Raw genomic sequence first — 27,553 nt, 5'->3', positions numbered from 1 at the left:
GTCACTACCGAGCCTGCAACAGTTAATGGGTGCCCAAACCTGGGACCCAATGGGTATTAATAGTACAGAGTTCTGTCCAGTCAGCTGTTGACTGCGTTATCACACTTGTGTGTATGTATATGTTAGGGGTTGGGGGGAGGTGTCAGTCCTTATCACATTTCTCCTGCTCTATGTAGTCTGCTTGCCTAGTAGGATTCATTAGTGGCTGTTTGAAAAGAAGCTTCAAAACTTCCAAAAATATAACCTCACCGAGTCGGGAAAAGCAACCCACTGGAAGGTAGAATTGCTGCTGTTTGTTTGTGGTGTGAAGAGGTTATTTTTGAATGGAAGTTAGCACCTTTTTTTTCTAGTTTGTGTTTCTTTTTCCTCTCGGTTTGTTTCTGGGTGCTGGAGAGCTTGACCGAGAGGGTTATTTTTAGTCCGCATGTAGGACAGCTGTTGCCCGAGTCTCCAGGCTCTCTCATTGTGCTCTCGCTGGGTTCTCATACCTGCTCTGCTGTAGAAGGTGGACGAGAAAAAAAATGTTGACTCTCTTCAGAAGTCGTGTGTGGTGGGGGGGTGGGGGGGGTGGTGGTATGAAACTGCCTGCTGCTGCCTGGAGGCAGGGAGGGGGGGACAAATGTGATCTGAGGCCAAAATCTTATTGATTTATTGTGCGAGCCTCTAGAAAGAAATGGAAGACCTGGCCTAAATCATATGGCCCTCTGATCTGGACTGTGAGTTGACCATTTGAACATTGGGTTGTTAGTTTTATCCTCTGAATGGGAAATAGCGAGTGGGGTATAGGGAATGAAATCTCCAGCGAGTGCTCAATGGATGGTCTGGAGAATGGGCCTCCTGAACTGCACTATGGACACACAGTTCAGGGAGAAAGGTGAATGAACTCAAGCATTAAAACAGTAATAAAAAAACTTTTGTTTTGTTTTGTTGTTTTAAAGTTTTTGCCGCTATACTGAAGTTAAGTTTATTTTGCTATTGGAAAAGCAGGAGGGAGCGCTGTATAAAGAACAATGCATTGAGTAAATGTAAAATATGTAATTGAAAATGAGAAGGTGATGACTTGTTTTAATGTGCTTTGTATCCAACATATGGTTGAACCTAAGTGTTGTGGACTTGATTTTCCAGACAGGTTTCTCATAAAAACAGTGAACTTCATTTACAGGACTTTAGCAGCAGTTACATGCTTCTATCAAGAACTACATTTAGATAAAAACTCCACCCCTAAGATTCCCATGCTTTGGGCTGATTCGTTCACACTTTCACATAATACTACACAGTTTAATAAGTCTTAACGCTACAGTCACTACATTCCTTAAAGCTACATTCCTCCCCCTTTAAATTTTTTTTTTACAATTTGCATTCACAGGAACAACTACATTCATGACATTACAAATATACACACAGGTTATGAAATTGTAACTCAGTCTCTCAGGTAGTTTCCTGATCTGGGTAGAATGTTGTCGCTCCATGACTTTCAAATCTCTCACTGAATCTTCCTTTTCTGGAATTGCAGTAACATCAGGCCCAGGCAGTTCAATGTTATCCACTCCGACGGAGACATCTGGTATGTCTACCCTTGGTTGATCAATCACAACAGGGCCCACAGGTTCTACAATGGTTACAGGTGGAATATCGGTTTGTTGGGGTGGTCCCCCTTCTCAAATGACCCACGTGTTTTCGGGTGATCTGGCCCTCCACTTCTACATGGTACGGCAATAGCCCGGTCACAGAAACTCTTACATTAGGTAACCAACTCAATCTATCACCGATAATACTGTTTCACATGCAGTAAATTCTCGTTCTTGGCTATGCAAATCATGAGTCACTTTTTGATTCCCTTTACTGTTCTCTACCTTCCTTTCCACATTGGGAGGTATCAGGCTTAATCTGGTATGAAGGTGGTGCGTCATAAGTAATAGTGAAGTTGTTAAACCTGTAGTGGTGTGGGGGGTTCGTCCTATAGTCTTTCCTGAACCATCTTCCATCTTGCCTTCTTCTGCCTACCATAGAGTTTAATCTTGCCCTTCATTTTTACTTCTCTCAGGCGAAGTCTCAACTTTGGTTCAGTTCGGGGGTTGAGCTACCCAAGGCTTCATCACCCACATGCATTTTGGAAGGTTCCACGACCTTTCCTTCTGATGCCTCTTTTGTTTCAATCAGCTGATTCTTCAGCTCTCCTGTCTCCTTCTTGTATTTTTTGGCTTCCTCCTGGAACCTCGAACATTGCTGCATTTTCTCTGCCAACTGGTTCTTCAGTTTGTTCAGAGTGATGTTAAATTCATCCTGCTTCTCTTTGTAATTTTCCAGAGGTACAATCTTTGACCTACGGGATCCTTGCAGTGTGTGAAAGTCTTTCAACTGGTTTTCCTTTTCTTTGTGAAGCTCACTTGCTTCATCCTGAATTCTGTAATTCAGCAGAGTCTCCTTGAGTTTCTTCTGCTATTCTTCCGTGCTGCTCTTTAAGACAATCTTCATTTCATCAGGCTGCTGAATGGCCACACACTCCTTTCGCATCATATTAACTCTCCAGGCTCATTCTGAAGTACTTTGCCTTGTTCCTTTTCCAACACAGGAACTCTTCCGGCTTCCTTTTGAAATCTCACTGGCCGATCAAGGTTAATTTCCCTCAACCAATTACAACCTAAAAGGTGTTGGTCCTTCACCTTCCACTACAATCACAGGGAGCGGTGCTGTCTGGTGCTTGTAATAAACAGGTACAGTGGTAATACCTTTCACTTGTATGGCTTCACCAGCATACGTTATCAATTTGGCTGAAGTCTGCTCCATGTTCAATGGTTGAATTCCCTTGTTTAAATATTTGAATGTGTGCACCCCCACTACAGTGGCTAATGCACCAGTATTCACTTCTATAATCAAAGGTTTTCCATTGACCTGCAGAGTAACAGTGATTGGCTCTGTTTTCCTTACTTTCACATTAAATAGAGAATAAACATTGGGATTAGCGGTTTCTGGTTCTTCCACATTATGTACTTCAATCAGTTTAGTTTGCTGTCTGGGAGTCTATCTCAATCTTGCTTTACATTGCTTCAATATGAGCTCTCTTTAAGATAATAATGGCACTTCACCTCTTTAAAAAGGCAAGTTTCAGGAACATGGTTACTTTCACATTGGTAACAATTCATTTTCAGATTTGCTGCTGAGCTGTCTCCTGTATGTTATTTAAATTTCCGGGTAGCAGGGACTGTCTCCAGTTTTGCGGCCGACTCCCTGGTTTTCACACAATGCCCGGCAGTCTGTTCCTGCCCCAACTAGAAAACTGCACCATTCTGTACACCCCCTCAGGCCAGCGAATCCCACTCGGCGCTTTCCATCGCTCTTTTAAAACCAATATTTACTTCAATTAATAACCAGCGTTGAATGGCATCATCGAGCACACCGCAGACCAAACAATCCCTTAACATATCGTTTAGGATCCCCCTGAAGTCATAATGTTCAGTTAGTCATTCAACTTTGCTACCCATGTTTGGGTTGAAAATTACAGTTCATGAAGTCTACCAATTCACTGAAGGCCTTCGAATCGGGGGTGTTCAGGCCCGTCGAATTATGGATTGAATTATAAGTTTTACTCCCACAGAAGCTTTAGGAGGATTGCTTTCCTTTTCCCCTCCACCGTTATTTCGTTTGCTTGGAAAAAGAAACCAAGGCGTTTTATATATTGACTCTAATCCTCTGTGGACGAGTCGGAGGATTCGATCCTTCCAAAAAGTGGTATATCTGGTGAGTATATTTTCCCTTTCTTCTGTTTAGAACAAGATACTCACATTCACTAGGCGAGGGGCAGCGCCAGAACCAATTTATCCTCATGGCCTGTTGTTATGGACTTGATTTTCTAGATAGGTTTCTCATAAGAAACGGCAAACTTTATTTACAGGGCTACAGCAGCAGTTACATGTTCCATCAAGATCTACAACTAGACAAAAACTGCACCCCGAAGGTTCCCTGTGCTTCAGACTGATTCATTCACACTGTCACATGATACTAGACAGTACAATAAGAATTAAAGCTATAGTCACTACATTCCTTAAAGCCACAATTACTACACTAAGTCTCTGGAAGTTAAACTTAGCATGCACATATATCCATGGGGGAACAAGGAATGTTGTGATGGAGCCTAATACATAGGCCCACAGTGAGGCCTGGTGCACGAGATCAGGGCCTTGCCTGCAAGTCCACATGAAGGCCCAGAATGTTGGGTCATGGTCTGACAGACTGATTACAGAGGAGCTCAGTTCAGTGGATTTGCTGACAGTACAAATTAAGGCCCACAGGGAGACCCTGTGTGATTGGTCACAGCAGGCTTGTCCAACGTCGGGCCTGCGAAGACCCCAATGTGCCCCCCCCCATTGTAGAGGTAGTTTTCAAAATGTCGGTAAGTGCAGTGGCCGATTCTTAAAGAAGCTGCCTATCACCAGCAAATGTGGGAGAGAAGCAGTCTGTGATTGGAGGAACGGCAATACTGGCGGCAATGAGTGGCATCTGCGAATAGATGTTTTGGGGAAAGATTGAGAGAGAGAGACTGCTGTCTGCCAAGTGGGGGAGGGGGAGACTCGTGGCCAAGCTGGGCCGGCGAAGGAGAGTCCTGCTGCCGTGCCGGGCTGGATGGGGGAAGGAGAGACTCGCTGCCGGGCTGGGCCAGGTTTGAGAAAGAGAGACTCGTTCCACGCCGAGCTGGGCCGGGTGGGGGAAGGAGATACTTGCTCCATGCTGAGCTGGGCCTGGTTTGGGAAGAAGAGACTCATTCCGTGCTGGAATAGGCCGGATGTGATGGTGCAAACATGAGCGGGGGTGTGGGGGCTGCATGGTGCACATGAAAACACTCGCTGCCCAGGGGTGTGGGAGAGAGAGAGATAGAGAGATTGAGGGAGCTTGTGTGGGAATGAGGGAGAGTGTGTGGGAGGTAATGAGGGACCGTGTGTGGGAGTGAGTGAGGGTGCGTGTGTGGGAGTGAATGAGGGAGTTTGTGTGGGAATGAGTGAGGAAGTGTGAATGGCAGTGTGTGTGGGAGGTAATGAGAGAGTGTGTGTGCGAGTGAGTGGGGGAGTGAGTGAATGAGTGCAGGTGTGTCTGTGTGTTTGGCTCACTCATAATCACAGGATTCCCACTCACCCTCACCCCCATACACCAATACACAATCACACCTACTCACACAGTAGGTGAGGGTGAATGAGCATCAAGAGATTGGGAGTGAGCCAGACAAACAGACTGTCGCTCTCACACTCTAATGGTGATCTTCATTAATTACTCTTTAATTATCACTTTATTTCTTTGACATTGCTTTATTTTTGCTCAGCAAGTTGGTTCTTTTCTTTATGCCAAAACTTTATTTTGAAATTCACATATAATGTTGTGCCAAACCTTATCTTTCCGAAAATCCCTCGTTGGCCCCTTGAGTGAGAAGAAAATGGAAATGTGCCCAACCCCCACAGGTGAAAAGTTTGGACAAGCCTGGGCCAGAGCCTTGCAAATGGGCCCATGGGAAGGCTCATAGTGGCAGAGCAGGGCATATTGCCCGCAGGCATGTGAAGAGGCCTAGTAGATCAAAGCCTTGAAAGCAGGCCTTCACTGGGTCAGGTCCCTTCATGCACTGAGAGAAGGCAAAGAAGTTTGAACATCACGTTTCTCACAGCATCATCTAACTATACTGAAAGGTTTTTTTTTCAAATTTCTATTGAAAATAACAGGCCCGAGTAAAAGAGTTATATCTCAATGAGGAGCAGGAACGGATTAATTCAACTATCAGCTTGAGGAAGACATTTTAGGGGGTGGTATAGTTAAAGAAGAACATTATTTTGGTGGGGGTGGGGTAGGTGGTGTTAAGAGTATTTTTCCATCTCTTTAGAGACTTAAAGTGGTGAGGCTTCTCCCGAGGCTTTCTACGACTTCCATTCTGGTACTGAGAACATAATTGTTGTAATATGGGTCCTTTTAGATGTCTCAATGATGTGATCTTAAGACTTGTACATTTAAACACAAACCCTTTATTGTTAACCTTTAACTATTTACAGATCCCAGGTTACTGTCATGCATGGGGCTGTTATCTCCATGCAGGTTGCTTCCAGAGTGTTCTCTCTAGATTGTTCTCTCTAAGCCTAATACCATATGACTCTATACATCATACCATGGATGGTGCAATTCCCCTGTCCCACATTAACCCTTGATCTGTCGAGCACCTTTACATTACAATGGCATGCAGGCACATACAACATCTTACAATACCACCCCCTTCTTCCACAAAGAAGATTTTCCCTCCCAACAGGGTACAACTATTCGTAACACCATTGTTACTTGCTATCCCTTCTACCCCCATCTCAAGTCTCTGACTTTATAAATTCAGATGGCCTTGAGGCTTGACAGTTCTGTCACACTTGGAGGAATGATAGTAGCACTCTGTGCTTCTGGTACTTGGTTATCTCCATTTGATTTGTCTTTTGCATTCCTTTGAGCCACGTTTCTCTTTGTTAACAACTCGTCTGCTTTTTTTGAACACAGTGGGTTTATCCCATTTCTTCTGAAGGGAATGTGCACCCCATTCATTCCTAGAGTGGACTTGAATTTTCTTTCTCTGTCTGTCATGTTCTTTCTGGATGTATAGTTTCATAAATGGAACCTTCATTTCTACTTCTCTCACAATTTCAGCCAAACATTTGTTTACTGTTTTACTTTCAAAATTTTGCAAGCTTATGAATCTTTTCATTCAACTCAGTGGTTCTCAGTACATCTGAGACATCCAGTGCTCTTCCTTCTTCTAGTTCCTTGCACTCCAGTGCCGGATTTACATCTTACGATCTTATTTTTGTCTTTTCTTTCTCTATTTGCAACAGAACTTTGTCCATGTTCTTCATGTTGGTCTGAATGTTGGCCAGGTCTGTCTCCAGCGAAGTCTTAACTTGTTCTAATTCAGTAATTGTGCTACTCATGGCTTCATTATCCACTCACAGTTTGAAAAGTTCTATGGCTTTTCCTTTCAATGCCTCCTCTTTTCCTTTCAATGCTCCTTGAGCTCTTTGGTCTGTTTCTTGTAGCTTTTGGCTTTTTTCTGGAATATTGAACATTGCTGAGTCTTCTCTGCCAACTGGTACTTTGATTTATTCAGAGTGACATTAAATTCATTTTGCTTTACTTTGTAATTTTCCAGGAGAATAAACTTTGACCTAAGGGATTCTTGTAACATGTGAAGGTCTTTCAACAGGTGTTCCTTTTCTTTGCGAAGATTGCTTGCTTCACCTTGAACTTTCCTGTAATTCCGCATAGTCTTTTTGAGTTTCTTCTGCTGTGCTTCCATTCTGCTGTTGGATAAAGTCATCATTTCTTAGGTTGCCTGAATGGCTATGCATTCCTGTTGCATTTTATCTTGAAGGACAATCAATGGTTTATTTTCTTGTTGACATCTTGTCAACTCACCCTGGGCTTCAGTGCATCATTTTGTTGCTACTGATAGTTCCGATGCAGCTTCTTCTGAAGTAACATTCAATGTTTTTTTTAGATCCTCATGTTTTTTCTCTGATTCTTCAAGGAGTCTTTCAGGGTCACAACTTCTTTGTGTGCCATTTCTGCTTGCTGTTTTGCCTGGCTGTACATCTGGTTGAGTTTTCCCAATTCCTACTTTGATTTGCCAACTGTGAAATTGAGGGTCATTACCTCCTCCTTGTACCTTTGTGTTGTCTCTGAAATGTGTTTGTTCAGATCTCAAACAGCTTGGTTCATTGAAGGCTTCAGTTTATCCTGCATTTTCAGAGGTATATACTCAGCTTGAACCTTGCGCTTCAAATCTTCCAGCTCAGGTCTGATGCAAACATTTTCTTGTAGAACAGCTTCATTTACTTTGTTCACGTTTTGCTTCTTTTGAGTTACCTCAGAAAGCTTTCCTTCATTCACAGCCATCTGCTCACTCTGCACTGCCATCTTTCTCCCTCACTTTGGGGTCTTTTGGTTCTGTCGCTCTGGTGTCTTTGGCTGCCCTTCCTCTGGAGTGTGTACTTTCCCTCCCTCTGGGGTCTTTTGTTGCCCTTGGTGCTTTATTGGGATTTGAAATTTCTATTAACACCTTTCAATGTCTCACCATCTGTTGTCGAGTATGGATCTATACATTGGCTGTGATGGACTTCACCAGCAAATGGACCAAAGATGAATTAAAAACTTATCAACTTGTACTTCTTCTGATTCCTTATTTAATCTTGTAGATTTTCTGTAAATAAAAATTGTCTTCTCCAAGACTCCCATTGTTGGGCCTAGTTTAGCCCTTTCCATAGCACAAATGTGTCTGGCTCTTCTAATCTGCTGTCCATGGCCATTTTTTTCCTCTTGTAGTTACCGCTTTGAATGTCATTACCCCTGTAAGACTGTCAGTGAGGTAACCGTTTCTTCACTTGGGCTTTCTGTAGCTGTCGGCTTTCTGCGCTGTGAGTTTCCTGTGCTTTTTCGGGTTATGGTGGGCTCTCTGGAGATCGTGGCTGCCCCTGCCTTTGAGTTTCCAAACTTTCAAGGTAGGAGTATTGCTTTTCACTGCATTTCTTTCTGCAGGTCCTCTGCTTTGGAGTTTTGGCAGGTTCGGGGCCCCTTTTTAACTTAAAGCGACAGCACTTTTCTCCTCTGCACTGCCTGCCCTTTCTATTTTCTTTCAGTTAGCTTTTGTTTTCTCGGTAGCTTCTTCTTTACTCTGCAATTTCTCTTCCTAAACTTTTAGCTCTGCGAGCCGATTTTTATTTAATTTCTTTTGTTTTTTAACTTCAGTGCTGCATGGCCACCATTCTGCAATCTGCTGAACCCTGGACTGCCACTTATTCTATAATGTAAGCACAGCTATGTCTTTTGTATTTTTTCTCACCATTTCATGAACCATGTCACTCGGGTTCTTACAATTTTCTGTCTTGGACTTTCACTCTCTCAAGTGGATTCCTTGCTTCCGAGTCGGTAGTGAAGCTTTTTCAACCTTTTCTTCAGGTTTTCTTCTCAGGTGTGCATTGCTCTAGTTAGGCTTCAGTTGCTCTTAGTGTTTCATACCTTGGGATGCTGTTCTGGGTTCCTGCATTGAGCCATTCATATCACCATGGATCACCATGCTGGATTATGATACTATCCCTGATGTGATGATATCTTGTAGAAGTGACCACCATCGCCAACCTTGTTGTACTATGCTGATAGCACTGATATCCTACTGCTGCCAACTGTGCTGTAATGTCATGCACGATGGTGTCTCAATGATGAGATCATCAGGCTTGTATATTTAAACATGAACCCTTTATTGTTAACCTTTAACTATTTACATATCCCAGTTTAACTGTCATGCATGGTGCTGTTGCCTCCATGCAGGCTGCATCCAGAGTGCTCTCTCTCAATTGTAATCTCTGAGTCTAATACCATGTGACTCTATACATCATACTGTGGGTGGTGCTATTCCCCAGTCCCACATTAACCCTTGCCCTGTTGTATGTGCATGCAGGCACAAACAACACTTATGAGCCGGGCATAGGTGGAGGATAAATTTCATGCTTATCTCAGACACAATGATACAAAGGATTTTGTATTTAAAGGAATATGCTGAATGGGCCTGACTACTAATTCTTTTGAAATAATTTCTTATTTCACCTGCTGTAAAGTCCCGATATCTTTATTACACCATGCAAAGTGCACACAGAAAGTCCCTCCAAACAGCAATGAGATAAATGAGCATGCAGATAAACTGTTTTCGTGATGTTGGCTGAGGGACAAATATTGGTCAGGACATTGGATTTCCCAGCTCACATAACTATGGCCAGTTTCGGCTGTGGCTCAGTTGGTAATACTTTTGCTTTTAAGTCAGAAGGTGTGCATTCAAGTGCCACTCCTGGACTTGAGCATAAAAAAATTAGGCTAACACTCAAATGCAGTGCTGATACAGTTCATAAGGTGGTGAGCAAAAATACAAAAATGTTATCTGTTGGAGGTGCCATCTTTCTATGAGACATTAAACTGAGGCCCTGTCAGGTGGATGTAAAAGATCACATGGTACAACTTTGAAGAAGAGCAGGGGAGCTTGCTCTGGTTTCCTGGCTGATATTTATCCCTCAATCACATTGTTGTTACCATTTTGTTGTATGTGGGAGCTTGCTGTGCGCAAGTTGGCTGCTGCTACATTACAGCAGTGGCTACACTTCAAAAGTACTTCTTTGGCTGTTTTTGGGGAGTCCTGTGGGCATGAAAGGTGCTATCGAAATGCAATTCATCTTTTAGATGAGATTATGTACATTTATTTGATGGCCTAAATGATACTTCCAACCAATTGATAAAACACCACAGGGGTGCTGACTGAAAACACAGGTAGGCCCTAAAACGCTTGAGAAAAGGTCCTGATGATATGTGGACTGTTACAAGACAGGAATACAGAGTAAAATGCAGGTCAAACAATGCTAGCTATTAAACCCAGCAGTGTCGAGTGGGGGAAAATGGGTTGTACATTTGGTCAGCCTAGAACCTTGAATCTGGATTCAAATCTACCACATTGTGCTGGGATGCAAATCTCCTCTGTCTTTTGTTTGCACATAGTCCAGTGTAATATAAGTCTTAATCCAATAGCTCCCAACACGCTTCTGCACCAAAGTGCAGAAATTAGTCATTCAGGTCTGGTGACCACCAAGTGTTACCAACTGAGCCTACGGCTCACTTTGTGTCAGAGGGCTGTGGGTTCCAATCTTGCTCTGTCGGCTTGAGCATAGGCATGAGTCTCCTGGGTGAAACATGAAACCGAGGCTCCGTCTACCCTCCGCTGTGGAAGTTAAAAGGTCCCATTGCACTATTTTTGAAGATGAGTAGGTGAGTTTGCCTCGGTGTCCTGGGCGATTGTTTACTCCTCAACACAGGCCAGGGAGCAGTTGCTGAGCCCAGTGCCAGTTCCACCTATTTTTGTTGCTGAGTTTCGTATCAAATGTGTTTGTATATCCCCCAAACACAAAAAGTGCCATGACCTAGCAATCAGGCAGCATTTTAACATAGAATGTAAAAAAATAAAAATTGCTTTAAAAATTTTCCTTCCTATATTCAAAAGTGGCAACTTGGTAAAGTTTGATTAAAATAGCTGAAAATCGCAAAAAAGATTAGCGTTTTGGAACGATAGTGCCAATCCACCACCTCTGAGTGACCCAACTCATAAGGCCAGGATTTACTGGCCCGGGCGCAATGGGTCGCGCTGCTGGGGATGTGATGAGCTATTCAAACGCCCGTTGACTTCGGTGGGACCAGAAGATCCCGACAGTGGGAAGGGCTGGAAAATTCCGGCCTAAATTACTGGAAATTACTTTTACCAGATACATGAAGCTATTTTCTAACTATATTAGGGTAGATTAGTCAGTTTCTTGTTGCAAATTAAAAAGCAAATCGCATGTAAAAGCTTTTAAAGCATACCTTTTAGTGCCTTGGGTAGGAGGGTCGTCTGAGATCTCAGTGGGTGGTTGCCCCTGTTCTGCTGAGAGTCAGCCCAGGCTCAGCTAATGGTCCCATGCTTAGGGTTATGAATCATGGCCAACAGCAGATCCAGGGAATTTTTGGTGATAATGGCGGAAGAGCTGAAATCTCAAGGGATAACGGTTGCTTATAGGTGAAGTATCCTTCAGGAAAAGGATTTGTGTTTCCTTTATGAGGAAGGCAACGGGAGTCCACTTAGTGTATTCTTTTCACTAGTCATATTGCTCATGGCTGACACAATTTAGTATCCTCGTGTCCAAAACAACCATCTTAATTTTTGGAGCCTTCCTGAAGACCTGTAAATGAGTCCAATTAGCCGAAATTCTCAGTGGTGATTCACTCACCCTGAGGCATGGACAGTTCTGTGGGCAGAGACTGCACCTGGTACAATGATTTAAAAACCAGCACAGAAGACTGTGGAAAATTGAATTGCGCTGAACACAAATCGAGCTTAAAATTTCGCAACCTATTGTGCCGGTTATGCCAATCCCACCTCTGCAATTCCACTGAAAATCCCAATGCAATTGAATGGAAACTCTAGGCCACTATAAAGCCATTACCACATTGCGGGAGTTCACTATGCACAAATTGGCTGTTTTTACAGATTACACTTCCAAAGTACTTAATTGGCTGTAAAATGCTTTGAGACACCTCAAGGTTGTAAAGGGTGCCATATCATGGCACATTCTTTACAAGAAGACCGACTGCACTGTATCCTGTTAAATGCCACAGAGTTACACATCCTCCATGACATGGATTATTATGGTTAATTGTGGCACCTCTGCTGCTTCAGTTGAGATTATCTAACTCCGCACAGGGCGGGAATTGAACCTGCGACCTTCCAGGCATTACTCAGTGGCACAGTCCTTTGACCAACTGGACCTTCAGAGGGTCTATGCAATTCACTTTGAATTTGTTCTCTTTTACTGTCTCACCTATAAGAATTGATCTGTAGCAAAATACCTGCAAGTGCCTTTTGTGATTTGGTCAAAATTGTGGGTAACACTTAAATGAAACGAATGATTGTAAAAGAGTGAGGGATAATTTGCTCTTAAACTAAATGCAGACTGAAGTCCTGGAGTGAGGAATTTGCCTTTGAAAGCAGCATAAAAGCTTTTGCTTCCATAAAGTAATAGCACTCATATTTGACAAACAGGGAAAGCCCAGCTGCTCCATCAAGCCTGCCTCACACCATGGTAGCTGCAGCAACGTAGATTAATGCTTCCTTACATGCTCTCCACCCCCACCCCCCACCACCCCCCCCCCCCCACCCCCCACCCCCACCCCCACACACACACACACACACACAACCACCCCATCCTCAACAACCCCTTCATCTCCAAATCATGGGAGGGATAAAAATAGAGGGAAGAGCCCCAGGACCAATAAGTGAAAAAATGCTCCTCTCTGATCCCCTCAAGCAATGTAAGCCAGTTCAGGAGATCACATTCTTGACAACTTGAGCTTTTAAGAATGAGACAGATAGGTTAGAGAAGTAACCATTGATCATTCTCACACAGTGATGGGATGTCCCTTCTCATGATGTAAAGTTACTGTTTGGGAGGCTGGGGATATATATTTAGAATGCTGGGTATTTAACAAGACAAGAGCTTTCCACTTCACTTACACTTTATTATTAGTATTGTAGTCAGCTACCATTATAACAGCAGTCTCCCGGCAGTTACATAGATGGAAACATTTCAGGAATCTGATTTACATCGTATACATATCGTATCTGTCAGCTTGACTTGGTTGGTAATACGTATTCTACCTCAGAGTAAACGGACTGTCAGTTTGTGAGTCAAGAGTTCAGGTTCTAGGCTATCACTCCAGTGCAGTCCTGAGAGAGTGCTGAATGGCTCAACTTACCTTCTTTCCGATGAGACGTTAAACCAAAGTCCTGTCAATCCAGATGCACGTTAAGGGTCACACGCCATTGTTTGGAAAAATGAGCAGTAGGTTTTCTGACATTTCTCCCTCAACCAATTACTATCAGAGACGTTAAACTGGCTGTTTATCTCATCACTTTGAGGGACACTGGTGGCTGAATGTCTGCCTCATGTTTTTAAAAAAAAATGAAATACCTTGTTTTTATATCATGTTTATCATAATCTCAGGACATCCCAAATCACTTTACAGTCAATGAAGTACTTTTGAAATGTATTCCCTGTCATAATGTACAAACACAGCAAACAATTTGTGCACAGCAAGCTCCCATAAACAACAAAGAGATAATGACCAGATGGTTTAGATGTTGGTTGAGAGATGCAAATTGACTAGAACACCAGGGAGAACTCCCCTGCTCTTCATTGAATAGTGCCTTGTAATCTTAGCGGTATCTTGGTTTCACATCTCATCTGAAAGATGGCATTTCCGAGAGGTTTCCTAAGTAACAGCAGTTACTGCACTACAAAAGGGTTATTTATTGTATGAGGCCCTTTCGGTTATTCAGTGACATGATAAAATACTATATAAATGCAGGCACTTGCACTACCCTGCTCAAGCTGCTTCTGTCTTGGTAGTTGCAAGACTTGTTACTTTAGGCTAAATATATTACAGAAACATTTGTAGAAGTGGTTGTTTGATAAAGCATGTATCTCCTGATCTCCTGATAACAGGATCTAGCCTGTTTATTTTACTGTGTAGATTCCACAGTACTGCAGCAGTGGACAAGCAATAGAGCAGTTAACTTGCAGGTTGCCATCAGACTTTTACCCCAGTGCCTGTGGCAGGTTGTAAAAGGTGATAATTAGTGAACAGTGCTGTTGACCTGTGTGGGTGAGCTGAGCCACCTAGCTCACTGACAGCTACTGAGGATGGCACCTAACTGGGCTTCAGAGTGTTGCTGCCTCTGAAGGGGCTGCTGAAAATGGCCTCTTTAAATGAGACTTAGTATCTTGGAAACAGTGCCACCTCGTTGACTGGGGCTGCTGGTGACATTGCTGTAAGAGTAATGCACTAAAAGTCTTTAGACTTGGATCAGGGAGCCTGAGACATAAGTTGGGAGGTGGGGGTAGTGAGATGCAAGTGCAGAGAGTTAACACCCCATCCTATCAGCTGTGAGGTTTGGATTTAAAAGCAGCCCAGATTAATGGAATTGAAGTCTTCTTCCTCTGTTTTTTTGGTCAAATCAAATAGGAACAGGAGTAGGCCATCCACCCCAATGAGCTTGTTCCACCACTTGATTAGACCATGGCTGATTTGTACTTCTATCCCATTTACCAGACTTCGTTCAATATCCCTAGATATCCTTACCCAACAAAAATCTAGCGATCTCCATCTTGAAGGTTCCAATTATCTCAGGAATCCACAACGTTTTTGGGAGAGAATTTCAGTTTCCCACTATCTTTTGTGTGAAAAAAGTGCTTCCTGGTGTTTCTCTCAAACCTAGTTCCTATCTTATGAATATGTCCGCTCATTCTTAAATCTCCCACATTAGGAAATATTTATTTGTATCTATGCTATTGAATCTTCTTAACATTTTGAATGCCTCTATCAGATCACCCTTCAATCCAGGTTTATGCAACCTATCCTCATTACTTGGACCCGCTAAGACCTGGTATCATTCCAGTGAATCCACGCTATACCCGCTGCGTGGTCGATATATCCTTCCTGAGGTGAGGTGCCCAAAACTGAACACAATACTGAAGAAGGGGTCCAAACACAGGCTCTGCATAATTGAAATCTCAATGTGGTTCCTTGTCAAGAATAGGCCTATGTCACAATGTGGCCCCTAAAACCAAGGACTAATCGGCATTAATTGGGGTTAAATTTTCAGCCTTGGTCTGAAAGGCAACAAAGACAAATCGAATATGTGTCAAAATAACATCAGACTGAAGGACAGAGGATTGTGCCTTGTTCAAGGTCTGTCATTGGCATACAAGACATGCTTTATCCCTGAGAACATTTTAGCACATTAATCAACATCATTAAAATGCAACATAAAGGAGAGAGACATGGTATGGGGCCTTGGGGGATGCAGTACAGCACCATTAGGTGCTTTGCTGGATGACATACTACTGACTAATTAAACTGTGAAGAAATCTGATTTGAAAGGGTGAACAGAAATGCCAGTAATTCTTAATTTGATTAATAAGGGACTGTGAGGCCTAATGGCCTTCAGGTAAATGGTAAAAGATTGAGGCAGTAATGCCCCTGTTATCGAGTGCTCTGTGGTCTGGCCAGGGGTGGAGGATTGGCATATCCCAGCCTATGGTGACAGAAAAAAAACAAACTTATTGTCATATAACTATTAATAAGCAGTGAGGAGTAGACCTGTTCCACTGTTTGAGATCAGCAGGTAAAGTATCAGCTGTGACTCAGTGGGTGGTACTCTGAGTCAGAAGACTGTGAGCTCATAGTCCCACTGCAGAGACATGAGCACACAAATCTAGACTATAATGTTCCAGTACAGTTCTGAAGGAGTGCTATATTGTCAGGTGTGCTGTCTTTTGGATGAGATGTTAGCCCAATGCCCTGATTGTTCTGTCAGGCAGAAGGAAATGATCCCTCAGCGCTGTTTTGAGGAAGAGCATGAAAGTTAACCCTATTATCCTGGCCAATATTTACTCCTTAACTAACATCATCAAAACAGATTATATGGTTATTTTCACATTGCTGTGATGGGAGCTTGCTGTGCAAAAAATTGGCTGCTGCATTTCCTCTATTACAACAGTGATAACACTTCAAAAGTACTTCACTAGCTGTGAAGTGCTTTGGGACATCTGGTGATTGTGAAAGGTGTTATATAAATACCGGTTTTCTCTTATTTTTGAAATCAGATCAGATCCCAGGTTCAAACACTGGTCAGTGTTGAGTTAGTTGCTCTCAGTTTAATTGGGGTAGCATTGTTAAACTTCCACCAGATGGCCCTGGTCCAGAAATGGACAAAGGTCAGTCAGGGTCCCTGTTCATGTTTGGAATCTGGTCACCCCTGCTGATGTGCTTGGGATTATGTGAGGACAGGATCAGACTTGGTTACGATGCACTTGTTGTTGAATTGCAACAGCTTCACAAATGAAACAGCTGGTGCCAGCCTACAGCAAGATCTGAATAACATCTGGGATTTGCCACGACAAGTGGCAAGTTACATTGGCACCGTACAAGTGGCATGTAATGACCACGTTGAACAAACAGAAGCATAGCCAAGGCAGGAGAAAAGAAAATAAGAAAGGTTTTCCCCTAGCTGATGGGTCAATTACCAGGGGGCATAGATTTAAGGTGATTGGTAGAAGGATTAGAGGGGACATGAGGAGAAACTTTTTCACCCAGAGGGTTGTGGGCATCTGGAATTCACTGCCTAAGTTGGTGGTTGAGGCTGAAATGCTCAACTCATTGAAAAGGTAGCTGGATCTGCATCTGAAGCACTGTAACCTGCAAGGCTACGGACCAGGTGTTGGAAAGTGGGATTAAAATGAGTGGCGAGTTTCTTTTTTTTCTCTTCTTGGCTGGCGCAGACATGATGGGCTGAATGGCCTCTTTCTGCACTGTAACTTTTCTATGGCTTGCATTTTTATAGCGCTTTTCACAACAAATGGTAATAAAAATGGTTTTACTTATCGAAATATTGCACCTTCCTTGTTTCCACTCCCAAAGTACTGTAATAAAAGGATGCTGTAAGTTGCTTGGATCTGTTCATTAGATTCCCAGGCCACTGCTCTTAATGAACAATAGATTTCTGGATCACAGAGTATATTGAACAATAGATCACAGAGTATATTGAATTTACCAGTACAGATATTGGCCATTCAGACCAACCTACCTATGCCTGAGTTTATGCTGCACATGAGTCTCCCCACTCTCTACTTACTTAGCTTCCCCCTTACTGGAGTAAAGAGATGCTGAGAAATGTTTGTGCTACATCATTAAGTTGTAATGGTATGTAGAGTACTTAATAACTAACAATTAATATTTACTAGAATACTTAATGTGATTGAGCGAACCCGGAAAAGTTAATCAGGGCAGCAAGAAAAGAAGGGATAGGTTCCGAGTGGTGAAGGACAACTTTAACACAGATACCAAAGATTTGTTTTTTACAGTGGATATCACCAGCTGGTACAGTTTGCCTGGAATGTGGTTGAGGACACTGAATTAATTTAGACAGAAATAGAAAAGAACTTGCATTTATATATCACCTTTCAGCTAATTTCAAAGCATAACATGGCCCATGATTTTTTTTGAAGTGTAGTCACTGTTGTTATTTTAGCAAACACAGCAGCCAATTTGTGTACATCAAGGTCCAAAAATAGCCATGACCTATTAATCTGTTTTGGCAATGATAGTTGAGGGGTAAGTGCTGCCCAGAACACTGGTAGAAATCCTGTGTTGTTCTTAAAATAGTGCTACAGGATCCTGAGCAGCAGGCATATCCTGGTGTAAACTGTTGTCTAAGAGACAACACCTCCAACAACACAGTACTGCTTTATTACTCCAACAACACAGTACTGCTTTATTACTCCAACAACAGAATACTGCTTTATTACTCCAACAACACAGTACTGCTTTATTACTCCAACGATACAGTACTCCTTTAGCACTTCAACAACAGAGTACTCCTTTAGTATTCCAAAAACATAGCACTCATTTCGTACGCAAACAACACAGTACTCCTTTGGTACTCCAACAACACAGTACTACTTTAGCCTCCAACAAATACAGTACTTCTTTAGCACTCCAACAATACAATACTTCTTTAGCACTCCAACAATACAGGACTCCTTTAGCACTCCAACAAATACAGTACTTCTTTAACACTCCAACAAATACAGTACTTCTTTAACACTCCAACAACACAGTACTCCTTTGGTACTCCAACAACACAGTACTACTTTAGCACTCCAACAAATACAGTACTTCTTTAGCACTCCAACAATACAGGACTCCTTTAGCACTCCAACAAATACAGTACTTCTTTAGCACACCAACAACACAGTACTCCTTTAGTACTCCAACAACACAGTACTCCTTTAGTATTCCAACAACATAGCACTCATTTTGTACGCAAACAACACAGTGCACCTTTAGTACTCCAACAATACAGTACTTCTTTAGCACTTCAACAACACAGTACTCCTTTAGTATTCCAACAACATAGCACTCATTTCGTACGCGAACAACACAGTGCACCTTTAGTACTCCAACAATACAGGATTCCTTTAGCACTCCAACAAATACAGTACTTCTTTAGCACGCCAACAAATACAGTACTTCTTTAGCACTCCAACAATACAATACTTCTTTAGCACTCCAACAATACAGGACTCCTTTAGCACTCCAACAAATACAGTACTTCTTTAGCACTCCAACAATACAATACTTCTTTAGCATTACAACAATACAGGACTCCTTTAGCACTCCAAAAAATACAGTACTTCTTTAGCACTCCTACAATGCAATACTTCTTTAGCACTCCAACAAATACAGTACTTCTTTAGCACTCCAACAATACAATACTTCTTTAGCACTCCAACAATACAGGACTCCTTTAGCACTCCAACAAATACAGTACTTCTTTAGCACTCCAACAATACAATACTTCTTTAGCACTCCATTAATACAGGACTCCTTTAGAACTCCAACAAATACAGTACTTTAGCACTCCAACAAATACAGTACTCCTTTAGCACTCCAACAACGCAGTACTCCTTTAGTACTCCAACAACACAGTAGTCCTTTAGTATTCCAACAACATAGCACTCATTTCATACGCAAACAACACAGTGCACCTTTAGTACTCCAACAAATACAGTACTCCTTTAGCACTCCAACAACACAGTACTCCTTTATCACTCCAACAACACAGTACTCCTTTAGTACTCCAACAACACAGTACTCCTTTAGTATTCCAGTAACATAGCACTCATTTTGTACGCAAACAACACAGTGCACCTTTAGTACTCCAACAAATACAGTACTCCTTTAGCACTCCAACAACACAGTACGCCTATAGCACTCCAACAACACAGTACGCCTTTAGTACTCCAACAACACAGTACACCTTTAGCACTCCAACAACACAGTACTCCTTTAGCACTCTAACAATACAGGACTACTTTAGCACTCCAACAATACAGTACACCTTTAGCACCCCAACAATACAGTACTCCTTTAGCACTCTAACAAATACAGAACTCCTTTAGCACTCCAACAACACAGTACTCCTTTAGCACTCCAACAACACAGTGCTCCTTTAGCACTCCAACAAATACAGAACTCCTTTAGCACTCCAACAACACAGTACTCCTTTAGCACTCCAACAAATACAGTACTCCTTTAGCACTCCAACAACACAGTACTCCTTTAGCACTCCAACAAATACAGAACTCCTTTAGCACTCCAACAACACAGTACTCCTTTAGCACTCCAACAATACAGGACTACTTCAGCACTCCAACAATACAGCACACCTTTAGCACTCCAACAATACAGTACTCCTTTAGCACTCTAACAAATACAGAACTCCTTTAGCACTCCAACAATACAGTACTCCTTTAGCACTCCAACAATACAGTACTGCTTTAGCACTCCAACAATACAGTACTCCTTTAGTACTCCAACAACACAGTAGTCCTTTAGTATTCCAACAACATAGCACTCATTTCGTACGCGAACAACACAGTGCACATTTAGTACTCCAACAAATACAGTACTGCTTTAGCACTCCAACAACACAGTACTCCTTTAGCACTCCAACAAATACAGAACTCCTTTAGCACTCCAACAACACAGTACTCCTTTAGCACTCCAACAAATACAGAACTCCTTTAGCACTCCAACAACACAGTACTCCTTTAGCACTCCAACAATACAGGACTACTTTAGCACTCCAACAATACAGTACACCTTTAGCACTCCAACAATACAGTACTCCTTTAGCACTCTAACAAATACAGAACTCCTTTAGCACTCCAACAAATACAGTACTTCTTTAGCACTCCAACAATACAATACTTCTTTAGCACTCCAACAATACAGGACTCCTTTAGCACTCCAACAAATACAGTACTTCTTTAGCACTCCAACAACATAGCACTCATTTCGTACGTGAACAACACAGTGCACCTTTAGCACTCCAACAAATACAGTACTCCTTTAGCACTCCAACAACACAGTACTCCTTTAGCACTCCAACAATACAGGACTACTTTAGCACTCCAACAATACAGTACACCTTTAGCACTCCAACAATACAGTACATCTTTAGCACTCCAACAATACAGTACTCCTTTAGCACTCCAACAAATACAGTACTCCTTTAGCACTCCAACAACACAGTACTCCTTTAGCACTCCAACAACACAGTACTACTTTAGCACTCCAACAATACAGTACTCCTTTAGCACACTAACAATACAGTACTCCTTTAGCACTCCAACAACACAGTACTCCTTTAGCACTCCAACAACACAATACTCCTTTAGCACTCCAACAACACAGTACTACTTTAGCACTCCAACAATACAGTACTCCTTTAGCACTCTAACAAAACAGTACTACTTTAGCACTCCAACAACACAGTACTCCTTTAGCACTGCAACAAAACAGTACTACTTTAGCACTCCAACAATACAGGACTACTTCAGCACTCCAACAATACAGCACACCTTTAGCACTCCAACAATACAGTACTCCTTTAGCACTCTAACAAATACAGAACTCCTTTAGCACTCCAACAATACAGTACTCCTTTAGCACTCCAACAATACAGTACTGCTTTAGCACTCCAACAATACAGTACTCCTTTAGTACTCCAACAACACAGTAGTCCTTTAGTATTCCAACAACATAGCACTCATTTCGTACGCGAACAACACAGTGCACATTTAGTACTCCAACAAATACAGTACTGCTTTAGCACTCCAACAACACAGTACTCCTTTAGCACTCCAACAAATACAGAACTCCTTTAGCACTCCAACAACACAGTACTCCTTTAGCACTCCAACAAATACAGTACTCCTTTAGCACTCCAACAACACAGTACTCCTTTAGCACTCCAACAAATACAGAACTCCTTTAGCACTCCAACAACACAGTACTCCTTTAGCACTCCAACAATACAGGACTACTTTAGCACTCCAACAATACAGTACACCTTTAGCACTCCAACAATACAGTACTCCTTTAGCACTCTAACAAATACAGAACTCCTTTAGCACTCCAACAAATACAGTACTTCTTTAGCACTCCAACAATACAATACTTCTTTAGCACTCCAACAATACAGGACTCCTTTAGCACTCCAACAAATACAGTACTTCTTTAGCACTCCAACAACATAGCACTCATTTCGTACGCGAACAACACAGTGCACCTTTAGCACTCCAACAAATACAGTACTCCTTTAGCACTCCAACAACACAGTACTCCTTTAGCACTCCAACAATACAGGACTACTTTAGCACTCCAACAATACAGTACACCTTTAGCACTCCAACAATACAGTACATCTTTAGCACTCCAACAATACAGTACTCCTTTAGCACTCCAACAAATACAGTACTCCTTTAGCACTCCAACAACACAGTACTCCTTTAGCACTCCAACAACACAGTACTACTTTAGCACTCCAACAATACAGTACTCCTTTAGCACACTAACAATACAGTACTCCTTTAGCACTCCAACAACACAGTACTCCTTTAGCACTCCAACAACACAATACTCCTTTAGCACTCCAACAACACAGTACTACTTTAGCACTCCAACAATACAGTACTCCTTTAGCACTCTAACAAAACAGTACTACTTTAGCACTCCAACAACACAGTACTCCTTTAGCACTGCAACAAAACAGTACTACTTTAGCACTCCAACAATACAGTACTCCTTTAGCACTCTAACAATACAGTACTCCTTTAGCACTCCAACAACACAGTACTCCTTTAGCACTCCAACAAATACAGAACTCCTTTAGCACTCCAACAACACAGTACTCCTTTAGCACTCTAACAACACAGTACTCCTTTAGCACTCCAACAACACAGTACTACTTTAGCACTCCAACAATACAGTACTCCTTTAGCACTCTAACAATACAGTACTGCTTTAGCACTCCAACAATACAGTACTCCTTTAGCACTCCAACAACACAGTACTACTTTAGCACTCCAACAATACAGTACTCCTATAGCACTCTAACAATACAGTACTCCTTTAGCACTCCAACAAATACAGTACTTCTTTAGCACTCCAACAATACAGTACTCCTTTAGTACTCCAACAATATAGTACTCCTTTAGTGCTACATTGAAGTGTTAGCCTAAGATCCTCTCATGCAGACTAGGGTTCACGACTCCTCTGAGGGGCCATGAGCCACGACTCTTTCTAAACCTGTCCCGACTCCAGGAAACTTGCAGCGTAGTAGGAGTTGCCTATCACCGCAATGGATCCAACCAGGTCGGGAGTGCCGGCTGTGGGCTTTTGACAGGAACCAGATGGCACCTTTTAAAGACACTCCTGAAAATCAGGCAGCCCAGGAATAGGGTCAGGAACCCAGGAATCGGCACCCGGCCACCATTTCTAAAAGGCCCCTGAGTCATCCTGACTTGGTGAAAGTTCAGCCCCAAGTTTCTGACAATCTTCGGACTCAAAGGCGAGAGTGTTGCCCACTGAGCCATATCTGTGATGTTTGATTAAGTATGTCTGGGATTGATTATATTCATAGGACAAAATTTTCCCCCCGTTTGGAGGGGAAGTGCGGGGGCGGGTATGGGTGGGTCGCCCTCCGAGCGGCACCCCCGATTGGTGGGGGGAGCGCTGCCATTTTTAGTGGGCGGGCCAGTTAAGGCCCGCCCAGCGTGATGTCCACAGGGAAGCCCAATGCTCTCCTTGTGCGGGGGGTGGGGTGGGTATTCCTAAAATCGGAAGTGCGCTCCGATCACCCTGAGACTAAACGCTGCCTCAGGGAGACCGGCTCCCAAATAAAAAAAGTTACTGCAGTGAAAATTTCATTCACCTTTCATGTCTCCTCATGTGACAATGTCACATGAGTTGGGACATGGACACAGCGTTAATTAAAAGTGTCTCTTAATTTTTTGATTCAGCAATGGAACCTCACCCTGCCCATGGATGAGGTTTCCTGCTTTTTCCATGTGGCTGCCAGCGCTCCCGACCTGCCCGTTAATGTTAAGGTTGGACGGGCAGGTCCACTAATGAGCTTAATTGTTTTTTGAATGGCCTCAATTGGCCATTGACAGGTCGGTGGGCGCACAGCTGACTGGGCTGCACCCCCTGCTGACCGGAAAATGCAAGTGACGCGGGGGTGACGTCGGGAGTTCCGCCCGATGTCACTCCACCTACTTTTACGTGTCAGCGAGTGGGCCCCAGTTTCTTGCCATAAAATAGCCATCAGACATGTCAGTAAAACCCAGTGAGCTCTTGGATTCAGACTAAGAGCTTGAGCCTCCAGTTCAGAAAACCGAGGCAACATTCATATTTTAGCAGTTTACGTTTATTAATAGCACAATCATCACAAGAAACTGTAAGAACAGTACATGGTGGCATCCGTAGCTTAGCCCTTACCGTGCTGGCATCGCCAAGCTGGTCAAACATGACCAATTTCCTCACTGCCATGGTCCATAGCATTTAGAATTCCCAGTTGACAAAAGCTGATGAAATTCGTCAAAAATGCCCTCAAGGATTGCCACTTGAATTACTGTGGGAATGTTTGAAAATTCAAATACACACTGAACAAGCAAAGCTTATGACCCCACCACGGCTAAGAGGAGCAGGGCAGACATGAGGTCGGTCAAGAAATGGTGGTTAGGCAATGCCCATCTTGGGTTTTAAAAACCCGCAGATGACAAGAAGGGAGAAAGAGTGTAAAATTACAAAACCAAAATGGGTGAGGCTGGGAAAAGGGAGGGAAACTAGGATAATGTTTGAGAGCGAGGGAGAAATTGTAGCTTTTGGAAAAGGAGCAAAAAGCATTGCGCCAAGCCACGTGACATCCTTGTATGACATGTTGGTACTCATGAGCGGTGAAGAGTGAACCAGGTTACAACTTGCCAGTTTATACTGTAGGGAACAGCTTCAACTTTTCTTGAAACCAGAAACAGTTCTGACGTGAAACTCTTTTGAAAGGTGTGATTGTGCCTTTCGTCTCTGGCACTGGAATTTTTTTCCAGTGGTTGGACAATGTCGGGACAAGTCACCATGCAGCTCAGAATTGCACTGCCTGCCTGTAAAAGCAACACAGTGACTGGTGAGCGCCTTCACTGTGGGTGACATCCATTCAGGTGGCTCCTGCACTGATGTAGGACAGGGTCGGGGGAGAACTACCAGCTGCTGTTCTCAAGATAATTAAATGTAGCCCATTGATCCAGAGTGATAGTAACACACCCACATTGAATCATCCAATTGCTTTGTAAATGATTCTGGGGTTTTGCCTCCACTGTTTCATCTGGAGGTTTATTCAGATGCTTTTGTTATTTTCTTTTCATAGAATAGTTCAGCGCAGTAGGAGGCCATTCGATTCATCATGCCTCTGCTGGCTCTTTGGAAGAGCTATCCAGTTAGTCCCACTGCTTCTTTTCTATAGCCCTGCAATTATTTATCTCGAGTATATATTCTATTACATTTTAAAAGTTACTGTATGATTTTTTTTTCCACCACCCTTTCAGACAGCGCATTCCAGAAAATAACTCACTGCTTAAAAAAAAATCTCCTCATCCCCTCTTGTTCCTTTGCCAACTATCTTAAATCTGTGGTTACTTTGCATGATGTTAACTATGTCAATATATTTTGAACAGAGTTGTGTGTCGATGTGTTTCTGGTGGAGTAAGTTATTTTTTTAACATTAAACCACTAAAGCTTCTTTAGTTTGTAATGAATAACTAGAAGGAACTTTACCTTTATCTAAGAAACCCCTTTCCCTGTTCCCTCCCAATTTATAGTTTATTCTCTCCCATCATTTTCTGTAATGGCAAACATACAGGGCCACAAGTACTGGCATACAGTCCCACCTTAACTTGGAAACCATTCAACGAGTATAGGCTTAGCGAGGTTCTCCACATCACCTGCAATGAAGACATATAAAGGGTAGATCAGAGTATTTCTGAATGGTGGAGTTCCAAAGAGGATCCATGTCATGAACAGGTACAGAAAATAATCAGGTACAGAAAATAAAATGCTGGTCTTTTTATCCAGAGGACTAGAATACAAGGATGCAGAAGTTATATTACATCTGTACAAAGCCCTATCCAGACCACACCTGGAATACTATGCTCCGGTCTGAGTGCTGCATCTTGGGAAGAATATATTGGCCTTGGAGGGAATGGAGAGTAGATTTACAAGTCACAAAATTACTTTAAATGTTCAATTCACTCACTAAAATGGCCAACTATTTACCTTTACTACTGTTACCCAGAGCAAGAGAGACTTTAACCAGGCTTCTTTCAAAAACAACCAACTTAGTTTATTATGAAACCTGTCTTGTCGAATAGAAAGGCAAGGCTTATCAGTATGGAATATGAAATTATGCTAATTACTCTTTCAAGATACCCTAAGACATGCACACACGCACACACACAGATACACACACACACACACACACACAATAAAAATAGAAAAGGACGAATTCGGCCAAAGATTAAAAGTTGATGGCTCAAAGGCAAAGGATAGATGGGGGAGTTCTTGAAATGGTGTCCAGGTTATACGGTTGGTCTCTAGGGACTGATCCATGAAACAATCAATGACTCTGGTGCTGCTTTCCAGGCAGACTCAGGGACTACTTGAGGGCACTCTATTCCAGCATGTAGAGCATCTCAGATCTCAGGAGCAGCTTACATTCACTTCCAGCCGTGCACAGGCTCTGGATTGCAAAAAGGCTGCTGTCTTCCTTCTGAAGCAACTGGTTCTTCTCTTCTCAAAGCAAAACCAAAACCCACTTTTTAAAACAAAGTCTTCCAGGCATGGTTTTTTCTCAGAGCCATAAAACCCATGTGAGCCCCTTTGTGCACAGTTCACCCAGGTCAAGAGATTGACAGTTTTTTTTCAACTGCTTGATGACGCTTTCTTATAAAAGGTGCTTTTTCCAGGAATAGCAATCAGAGTCCTGCATTAACCCTTTAAGGGACAGTGTCTTTGAAAACACAAATTCTTCTGGAATGTTCTTAGTCCTTGAAGATGAACTATTTTCTGTGATTATAGTGTTTATGACATCAAGCGTTGATTTATGAGGTAAGATTACACAAGCTAGGGTCATATTTGGAAAAAGAGAGTGATTAATTCAAAATTATCATCATGTTAAAGGGAATAAATAGGGTAGATTGACAGAAATTACTTCTATTGATTGGGGACTCTAGGACTAGGGGGCATAGTCTAGAAATTTGAACAGACCTTTCAGGAGTGAGATTTGGAAACACTTCTACACATGAAGCATAATATATGTTCCACAAATTGTAGGTGATCTTGGTTTAATTGTTAATTTTAAACCTGAGCTTGATAGATTTATGTTAACCAAAGGTATTGAGGGGTATGGGATGTGGCTTTAGATCATAATCACCCATGATCACATTGAATGGTGGAATAAGCTCTAGGGGCTAAATGGCTGACTCCTGTTCTTATTTTCTTATGTGTTGCTGCTTCATTGCCTGCCTGGTACTTCATTTACCCATCTAGAACCTCTGTAGACCTCCCTTCCTTGACCCCCTTGTTCTTTTGTACTGTTGAGGTCCCCTAGTTAGTTTTTCTGCTTTTGCAATGTTCTCCCCTCTGCAGAGCTCTTGGGCTTGTCCTCTTCATACTGGTGGCTGGTCATGGAGGCGGGCATTGAGGTCTATTGACATGGCTTCTGCCAACGTAAGATAAAAATTAACACAGGTGATCAGAAGGAAGTGCTAAAAAATATCCTGCCCACTACTTTTGTAAAAATTGAGGGGGGTGGGGTTCCTTATTCCTGTTCCTTTAATGGTGCTTCTGCCTGTTAGGCCCAAATTGTTCCTGAAGTTTTGGTTCTTACTGACTCTGCTCCAACAGAATGCCTCCAGCAGTGCCCAAAGCCCATCTCTTCAGCAGGAAATTCTGACATTCCGTTACTTCCCCAGTTGTTATCCTCGCTTTTCCCCAAACGCCCAGAAACTCAGCCCTCCTGTTC

The 27,553-nt window shown here is 42.5% G+C and overlaps 1 protein-coding gene across 4 annotated transcripts in view; it reads left to right on the top strand.

Moving 5' to 3' along the window:
- The first annotated feature begins 213 nt into the window (after window positions 1-213).
- LOC121286299 (unconventional myosin-XVIIIb-like) overlaps window positions 214-27,553 on the top strand; it is a 341,286-nt gene continuing 313,946 nt past the window's right edge. For all 4 annotated transcript variants that reach the window (XM_041203361.1, XM_041203360.1, XM_041203359.1 and 1 more), the window contains exon 1: window positions 214-277. The gene's annotated coding sequence lies outside the window, so the exon portion shown is untranslated. The remainder of the gene's footprint in view (window positions 278-27,553) is intronic.

This window comes from Carcharodon carcharias, chromosome 13 (assembly GCF_017639515.1).
Source record: "Carcharodon carcharias isolate sCarCar2 chromosome 13, sCarCar2.pri, whole genome shotgun sequence".
NCBI classification, from domain to species: Eukaryota; Metazoa; Chordata; class Chondrichthyes; order Lamniformes; family Lamnidae; genus Carcharodon; species Carcharodon carcharias.
The sequence above is the reverse complement of the archived record's forward strand: the minus strand, read 5'-3'. Positions and strand labels throughout refer to the sequence as shown.